Source organism: Protopterus annectens, chromosome 5.part0 (assembly GCF_019279795.1).
Source record: "Protopterus annectens isolate FY-2018-M chromosome 5.part0, PAN1.0, whole genome shotgun sequence".
NCBI lineage: Eukaryota > Metazoa > Chordata > Ceratodontiformes > Protopteridae > Protopterus > Protopterus annectens.
Window position 1 is genome coordinate 1456357570 of NC_056735.1, and position 10000 is coordinate 1456367569.

General features: G+C 36.0%; 1 protein-coding gene across 1 annotated transcript in view; it reads left to right on the forward strand.

Annotated features, from left to right (window-relative positions):
- The window catches only part of COL4A1 (collagen type IV alpha 1 chain), a 1084337-nt gene that overhangs the window by 1032950 nt on the left and 41387 nt on the right, over window positions 1–10000 (forward strand). The window lies entirely within an intron of this gene.

The window sequence follows — 10000 nt, forward strand, 5'->3', positions numbered from 1 at the left end:
ACAGATGAAATATATCATTTGTACCATGGAAATGGACTCATTATCTTTTTAAGCAAAACTTTATTACAATTAAACTAGAACTATATAATAAATGAGGAGGTTAAAGTATATCTTATAAATACAGGTAAAAACTCTCCTCTGGATAGTGTCTTATCTTATCAAATATCTATGTAATATTCAAATGAATCCATAGACCTTCATATTCTGAGACCCCCCCAACCTACTGTTCAAATTCATAAATTGAAACCATAGGGACTGTTTCTGAATACAAGTTCTGTGTGCTTCACCCTGAATGCCCCTGCCTTCATCCTCTCCAAAATGGGTTATCAGCTTCTTCACTTCTATACTAGAGGCCTGCACAAATTTCCTTTTCCTAGTAATTGTTTTTCTTAGGCAGTAAATTTCACTACAAATAGCAGTTTATTCTTGATTTCTTGTTCAGGTATCTCTCTGCTTATTTCTAGAAAAAAATAAACAAGGTATAATAGTAATCTACCCCCCCCCCCAATATAATGTATCATTTCTGAGTTCCAACTCTTAAATTCTTCCAACTTAGAAAAAGACCAGAAATATGAATTACTGTCCACTGAGAAATACCTCCAGCACTCTTGCACTACTTCAGCTCAATTCTTTTGTAACCTTCACAGAGTAGAGCATTATCTAAACAGACAGTTCTAAGCAAAAATTCTATATCTCAGGCATGCAAGTGTATATCTAGGTAGTTTGAAAGCCCACTCCTAAAGCTTCCACAGTATGTACTCCTCCAATAACTTGGACCATGAATCTTTATAAACTTAACAAAAACTTGATGTTTTAGGTTTAATCATTTTAAGTAATTATAAGCTAACAAGTGTTTTATAACCAAATTTGAAAATCTTGTATCCAATATCCAAGCTAAAAAATCTAGGGGAAGTCAAAACTTATCTCTCAGCTTTATTCATGTCCTTGCTTCTGGCAAGATTGCCAATAGTAACCATATATTATAGTAATGAAAGGCAAATTTCTTAACCAAGGTTCCCTCCTCCAGCAGACCATCCATCCCCAAAACTAATGTCAGAATCTCAAATTAGACTTTAGGCTCCTCCACTTCCAAAATGAAGAATGATCCTTTCCACTATACTTATCCTTTACTATTAGGATCAAGATATTCAATCATTCTGATCGCAGCATAGATCAAAACCAGTGTTTAAACTGAGAAATGGATGCTCTTATTATATAATTATATGACATTGCAAACCCCAGTGATACAAATCCACTTATTTTTCCCCTGCAATAAATTTATCTCAATCTTCTTCTTCTAGGAGGAATAATATTCATTCAAATATAGCAGCTTTAGTAATCATATCTGGTATTCCTAGTCCCCTATATTTCTCAGACAATATAATTCTGTTCCAATGTTCCCTTGGGTGTTTATATTCCCATAAAAATCATGTGCCCTTTCCTTCAATGTTAATGTAAATCCACTGGGCATTGGCATGGAAAGGCCTGATATAAATATAATTGCGATACATAAACATCTATATTTTCTAACACTCATTGGTTCATATCCAAATACAAAGTCCCCCACCTATGAAAAAATTGAGATCTTATTCTTTACTTCTTAGTATGACACCAATAAATCACCAAGCCTTAGCCCCGAATGTTTCAGTTTGCTTTTCTTCTCAAGAAATGGAAAATATTCCTTAATTAATGTCAGTACATAGCAGAGCATTATATAACTTGCCAAATGTTTTAAAATCTGAAAGAGAATGTTCAGATTTTCATTTGGGTTTGTTAAAAATTAAAAATGTCATCCATGAAAGGAGTTATTTTCAACTATTTTCTCCTTGCAATACATCCTTTTATGTTTAATTGTCAAGTATCCCTAGCCTAAGGCTCCAAATATAAGGCAAATAATAGCAGGGAAAATGGACAACCCTGCTGAGTTTCCCAGGATAAAATAAATCATCCAGACAACTTTGCTGAAATCTTCATCTTCCCTCCACCCCTCTGTAAATTGCTTATAGTAAAAAAGCAAAATCATTTGGAAGTTCCAGATCACTCCAATCACAATGCATTTTCAAAATCTATACTTAAAAGTAATAACTGAGGTTTCCTGTCAGAGGCCTCTTCAGTCATCATTAATATTCTAATGACATTGTCATCTGTTTGCCATGGCCCCTCAAATCCCTTTTGATCCCAGTGTATCAACTGTGGCATTAAATGTGCCAACCAATTTGCCACAAGGCCACAAATAATTCATAATTATAAATCTAAATGTAAAAAACACTAGCAGCTAAGATTAACGGACCACTTACTATGAATAAAACTATCAGTAATAGAATAAAACAGTAAGCTATCCGACACACAGCCAGGGTAAGTAAATAAAAATAAGAATTTTATTAATGCAAGGTAAGCGTTTTCATGACTAATGTCACTTCATCAGACCATTAAAATAACAAAACATCAGTTTGTGATTTAAATACTTATTGTCTATGCATTTAGATAAGTTAAATCATTTTCTTGAAATGTTTTAATAGGTTATGTCTTTTGATCTTAATAGGTAAGAGTTTGCTTAATCTGATATGTTATTGGTCTATTCTGATACTTTGTTAATGTACTCATTTAAATTAAGCATTTTAAGCTATATTGTGATTGGTTCCTTTGCTATTTGATAATGCAGATGGTTGGTAAATTCTTTTAAGTACTGTATTTAAATCACAAACTGAGGTTTTATTATTTTAATGGTCTGATGAAGCAACATTAGTCACGAAAGCGGTTACCTTGCATTTATAAAATTCTTATTTGTAATTTGCTTACCCTAGCTGGGTGTCAGATAGCTTACTGCTTTATTCTGCTGCTGATAATTTACAATTATAGGCCTGTAGGAGGGAAACAGTTCAGGGTCTTTTCCCTCCCTTAAGATGTAAAATATGATTGCTTGTCTCCATAATGAAGGAACTTGGCACATCAAATGTTCCTCATTCATTAATGTAATATCTGAGGTATTAACCCTTCTCCCACCAGTCTCCAAATCTCTATTGGAATTCTGTCAGAACCTGGTGACTTACTGGAGGGTTTTTAAAGAAGAACAATTTTAAACTCTTCAAGAGTAATCAGGGCCATTAAAGTTTGTACCAATTTAGGTCTTATCTAAGGAACTGTAGTAAATTAAAAAAACTGCTCTATCTCCAATTTTTTTCTCCAAACTTAATATTTCTGAAGTATACAGACCCTCATGACAGAGAAAATGTGTAACATTTCTGGGAGAGTTCTAACATGTCAGATCCTTGGGCAGTCCAGTACCACTGTTATATATCTGTGAAACACTTCCTACACCAAACTTAATGTCACTTATCTTAACCCCTTAGAAGTAGTTTGGATGTAGAAATGTCTTAGTGCTGCTGCATTAAAGTCTATCTTTTTCTGGAAATATTTTTCTAACCTAGCTTTATCCTGACCATAATTTTCCTTCTCAACCTAATTTAAAGGTGGCTAATCTTTTCTGATACCCAAGCACCAGCTTGCATGCCATCAAATACTATCCCTTCTCCTGTTGCCCCATATATACTGCATTAATTCTGATAAAACTCCTAAGCACTTGCTTCAATTCATTCCAACCTCCTGAAGTATGGAATTTCACAGCCTGTATAAAAGTTCCTAAAATTTGTTTACAGCAAGGTTCAAACCAGCATCTCTCATGAAAATCAATGGAAATCTCCAATGTTTCAACACTCCCTTTCAGCCTGTAAAGCACTGAAGTCTGTGAGGACATGTGCATGGCATGACCATAACCATCAATCCTACTTGCTTCTGGTGTAAGAAGTTTGTATGTAATAATGATAGATAACAGCTATCCAAACTAGACCAAATTCCTTCTTGGAAAATGAAATGTGAAAACCTGCACCTCATCTGATGGGTGTAGAGCTAGATATGCACCCCCCAGACATTAAAAAAAATTAAGAACAATTTCAATGTCCATTCCATCTGAGAAAGAAAGATTACCATAGGACCAGATCCTGTGTTCTTGTTACTAAATTCCATTCTCCTGTTAACATAGATATGTCCCATAGAAACACCACTACTGCATTAAACCTGTTCTGTGTTCATACATTCCAATCTTCACTAGAATGTATACAGATGCAATAGTACAATACCATCCTGTTAATGATCCTCTTAATGCTATACCCTCCCAAGCTGTCTCCCAAAGTTGGAAACATAGGAAACTGGCAAATAGGATTACTCCTGTTATCCTTGCACCATGATTACTAGAGCCTGAGGCGGTTACTAACTTAAAATCCCTAGTCTGAAACTTTGGATGTTCACGAGGGGGATTGATGTGTCCCTGTAAAGGAGCCATGACACCTAGGTTGTATTTTTTCATTAATAATCAAAACAAAAACATCTTTTTACTGAGATGATGATCCCATTAACATTCCAGCTATCCACTGTATGTCTCACTACTTGATTTTCCATCTATAAATTCAAATCAAACTATCTAATACTGTTGAGCGTGCCCCTTCAGAAAGCAAAACAATGTCCTTTGGGTATCTTTTACTTCAAATTGTTTAACTCTATTTAAACAACCCATCCTAACAAAAAAGAACAACATCAGACCTTCCAACTTTGTAACATTTGTATTCACAAAAGCCTCATTTTTAACTTCCTAGGTATAGGAATATGTTCCTTTAATAGGAAGCATGTGTATAAATAGCTAAGTAATGAACATTATCTTAGTCTCATTACAAACTGCTGCACCCCCCTCCAGTAACCACTTTCAGATATTCAGTCATACAATCACGTCCCAGAAATAGCATAGTGAGTTCTCTAACATCTAATTGATGGCCAAAAAATGCTTCATTTTACATACAAATAAGTCCAGGCTCCTCTTCACTTAATAAATTGATTTAAAAAAAATCAGAAACACTTCAGTGTCTGCTTCTGAATCAGTTTTTCATGTTATCATCCACTTACATGGAGCAAGTATTAAACCAAGATTAAATGAGTACAGTAATTAAATAAAAAATCAATATGCTATTTTTTTATACTTTCAAGTCCATATTGTTTTTAAGTCTGTTTTGCAGCCTGCTCCACTAAAACACTAAGCTATCTATTATCCTGTTATAAATTCAATTAACGATTTTTAGCCTTGCAGCCCATAACATATCTAAACAAATACATAAATCTCAGGATAACTTTGGTCAACTCTAGAATCTATAAAGTTCAGATTTCTATTTTTAGCAAGATGTCTTTTAAAAACAGTAAAAGAATCCCAGGTAGCCATTGGTTGATTCAACTGTCTGTCTCCCTCTCACAGCCTCTGGTACAACTCCTGCGGTCGGACTGATCATTCTTGTTGCTACCATTGAATCTCTCTCATCTGATTCAGTGCACCCTGGGGATCAATATGTGTTTTAGTTCCATCTGGAAAGAACACTTTGAAGTAGGCAGAATACTGCTGCTTACATCAAAGCCCCTTCAAACAGCATTCCCTCAAAGTGGGGAAGAACTATGGTCTCTGTAGTATATTTAAAGCAGAAAAGTTTTGTTAAAGACTGACATCCCCAACCATAAAGATTTTGCTTAGCTTCCAGACATTTTCCAATATCTGTTGTTTAACTGTATAGGACTCTAACCAAATTATAAACATTCAAACTAATCTGGTGACTACTGGTGGTGCCGGTTTGATGGTTCTATTATGCCTCTCTTGATTTTAATTTCACTCTCCAGGAGCCCAGACAATCTCAATAAATGGGTCTGCATAAACAAAGTACAATCTGTCCCTTCCATCACAGGCATTCCACTGCATGGTGATTCCTTTTAAATACACGGACTTCTCTGCTAACTGTTCCACTTTTGTTTCCTGTAATGTTACTCTTTCCTGAATGCTGCAATTAATCTTGTCAAGCTGAACAGTAGCATTGAAATGATCAGAGAAGGATGCATCCACATCTCACTGCTTAGTTAAGAATCTCACCATAAAATCATTGTACTGTTCATGTTTTGAAACTCAGCCTGGATTTCTTTAATAATCACTGATAGCCCCTCAGCCACCAAGGACTGTCCCAGTCAAGGAATGGAATGGTTTGTTTCTTGTGTGACCTGTTAATTCCTTTATAGCATTCTTTGATCTCTGCATACCTCTAAACGATACTGTTTTCTATTTCCCCCTTTTATTTTAAACCCAACATAAGCATATACTAAATTTCTGGAAAACATTCCAGGATTATACAAACAGTTTCTCACTGGGGGGGCATAACCCATGGAAACTGTGCTTACACTCATACAGACATACCAGAAATCCACTGAATATCTATTCATTATGAGTATTCATATGAAAGGTCCAAGAACACAAGTAGATAACTAGATTAGTTGTTTCTTTGCTCATGGTTGGAAGAGCCATGCAGCTGAAATAAACAGAATTAAAAAACTATATATATATATATATATATATATATATATATATATATATATATGTATATATATATATATATAAAGATATAATGAATATTACAATATCGTAATATTTTCATAGCAAATGCATCTAAAGTAATTTCCTTCACACTAAAAGCACTCTTGTGCGTTTGGAGGGCAGGATTATTTTTAGCAGCTAACATAAAGTATTTCAAACTTATCTGAAGCTGGTTAATATGAATTCAGTTAGTCTATTTTTCTGGTCCTGAGCAAATCATATCCAGATGAACTGCTAGCTGAATCACTTTGTCACCAGAAGACCAATAATCTCTTGATCAGTGCAGTGACTGATGTTATCGTGGGGGGAGTAGTTTTTAATTGATGTTTCAGGAATGTGCCTACAGCAGATGCTTGTGCCATGGCTGCCTGATAACAGTGCATAGCTTTACCAAGCACTGCAGTCTGGACCCCCACTCCAGTACAACATCCATGAGGAGGGATGTCCTTCACGGTATTCTACCCTAAAGTTTCTCTTTTGCCATTTGGGCTCTTTCCATCATTTTGTGGTTGTTTCCTTGGACTTTGCTTAGGATTCTGCTAAGTGAGATATGTGAATACTTAAAGCATCAGTTGGTCCTTTTCCTGTTTCACTTGCTTTGGATACAGCGTGCATAATTCCCTCCCCTCATGATCTATCCCTTCATTCCACTAACATGGGATACACTGCTTGCTACATTATAGCAGCAGGGCCTTCTGTAATTAAATGTAAACTTTTACTTCAGTAATCTTGGCATACTTTTGCAGGTTTAATCCATTGCTTGAGTGGAAGTCAGTGAGGATCCTTGTGCCATGACGTTAATTTGCTTGCTTGTTAATTGCTTAAGCAAACTGGTCTTCGTTGAATCATTTTCAGTCACAACCCTGGCCATGAGGGCAAAAGGAAATGTAATCTGTTTGAACAGTTTAAGGTAGTGACTCAATCATCATGTTTGTAGAAAGTGGGAGGAGACTATAATACCCACACAGACACAGGAAGAGCATGCATACTCCACACAAGCAGTAACCAGAGGTCAGGATTGAATTTCAGTCCCCAGAGCTTTGAGACAGAGATCTTGGCTTGAGTGACCGTGCAGCCCAGTACATGCATCAAAGGCATCATGTGTACCCCAAGAAGTATATGATGCTTAAAAATATTCTACTCCCTGTAGAGTAACTTCCTGTAGACCATTTGTTACAGTAAGTGCTCACTTCCCTATCACATTCGGAAGATAGGATATATTGTAGATGTACCCTGTATTCATCAGTCCAACCCTCTGAGACCCCATTATTCAAAAAAGACATTTTCCTTTTGGTTGAAGGAAGTGTACAGTCTGCTCTGCAAAGCTGTGAACAAGACAGTACAAAACAAGAAGACCTTGATTAATTTGTCATATTTTTGGTGGTAGCAAATAAAGATGAGAGCTCTTCTCCGGGCCATTTTTTACCTGAAGGATTTCCATGCCTTTGTATGTAAACGCATTGAAAATAATTCCTGTCATGCCTCTCTTTCCATCTCCAGCCAACAGGATTGGTTTGGGGCATGGGTTTGGAGAATGAACTGCACATCATGACGCCTGATGTACACAATTATTTCTCAAGCTTCAGATTAGTAAACAATATTTTCAGTTTTGGGCCTTCTACATTGAATTTTCATCTGCACCGTGTATATCTGGTATCCCCTTACCTAGATTATTGATTTATTTTTGCTTCTCATTGCTTTAACCACTCCACAGGCTGGGTTTGAAATTGTCTGAGAAAATGAAAATTCTGTTATTTTTGTTTTTAGATTTCACATGGTTCAAGCATACAATATTTATTCCTATACTGGGTTCTAGAAAGAAAAAAGAGGAGAACTTCTGTCTTGTTTGCCAATGAAAAGCAAACCTCTTCTGCTTGCCAGAATAAGTAATTATAGTAGTCTGTGAGCTGCCAGTAATACCATCTTTATACTTCCTCTGACTTAACAAATATGGTCATGGCTTTGAGACCAGGAGCCATATATGAAGTCAGGGTGTGTCCATTGAGTCAACAATCCTTTGTTCTGGTGCAACAACTTGACCTAACAAGAAGAGCAAGGAGCAGACATGTTGCCAGTCTCTAGGGTAAGAAAATACAAATATGATATGGCTAGAGTTATGCCAGAACATTTTGTTTTGGGTCAGTTTACTGACCCTTTAAGGGGTAGTCATCCATATATTATTCTAACAAGAGGGGGACAATGTCTGTAACCAGAAAGGGGGAACCTGGCTCTAGCAAGAGTAAATTTGTGGCATTTTTAGAACTTTTGAACCTTAGACATTTCCAGCTGAATATTGGCATAGTTTAGCTTAGAATATACAACAATTAGTCTGACTAAAGAGTACAGGACGTTTCCCAGTGCTCTGGCAAACTTCCCCCCAGTCAGTATGACACAGTTCTGTTGGGGCTAATCCAATCAGCAAGTATGCATGCATAAATAAATAAAATGGCCTCCATTCCTTGATTTGCTTCTTCTCCCAAATCTGAACATTTTCTGCCCATCCTTTGCCTCCTTCCAAATGGATTAATTAAGTCATTTGTCCACCATAAGTCTGACTATGTTAACTTGTTTAAGTCACCCATCTTTTTGCCATCTGGAGTCGAGATTTTATTATCACTACCTTTGCATAGTATTATAAGAATTTTCATAGAATCATATTCCACTTCTGAGTCTCATAAGAAGCATCACTTCCTCATAGCTCCACAACACCCAGTATTGTATGAAAGCAACAAGGATTACCTCACATTAGTCATCTGTCTCCAAGCATTGCCAGTCTATATTTATTGGACATTTGTAAAACAAATTCCACAAGTATCCCAAAATATCATCCCCTTTAATTGTATTAGTTGTAAATTCACCTTCAGGATTCCAGAGTTGCTCACATTTTCCAGTTTGGGTGCCACTTTCTTATGCACTGCTTTCACCATTCCCCATTCCGCTAGTCAAAGAGCCCCATGCTGGAAAAGTAGAGGAGTTTCTCCAGTGTTCTAGACAGTATCCCTTTGCCACCAGAAATAACTTGAACCTCTCACTTGAAAAGTACTAGTCCCAGTAAGACTTCCTTGATCAACACAATACAATAAATGCATTGATACATTTATGAAATGCATGAAGAGTTTATGGAACGTAGCATGTTGAAAAAGAATATTCTGTCACTCAGAACAAAATCTGCAAAGAAGGTGCTCAGTAATGTTACTGTCTGTAGTAAGAAACAATTCTATTAACAAATGTATAATTCTGTTTTCTTATTTTTGTAATATGCCCATACATTGAAAATGTTGCATGCAAAATCTTCTTTATAATTATATCAACTTTACAAGAAAATATATTTTCCTATGAGAATTATTCTTCTACAAGCGCAATAGCTATTCATATGCTTTTCAGCTACTGTTGGCTATTTAGGGAATCTGTTTTTTTCTCCAATACTTAAGAAGTGAACCCTATTAGGAAAATACTTCATTTCCTAGAGAAACTGGAAATCACATTTTGAGGTTGCCACCTCATTAAGGTCATTGTGGTTGAAATACAGTTTTAGTTAGCTTTTAGCTT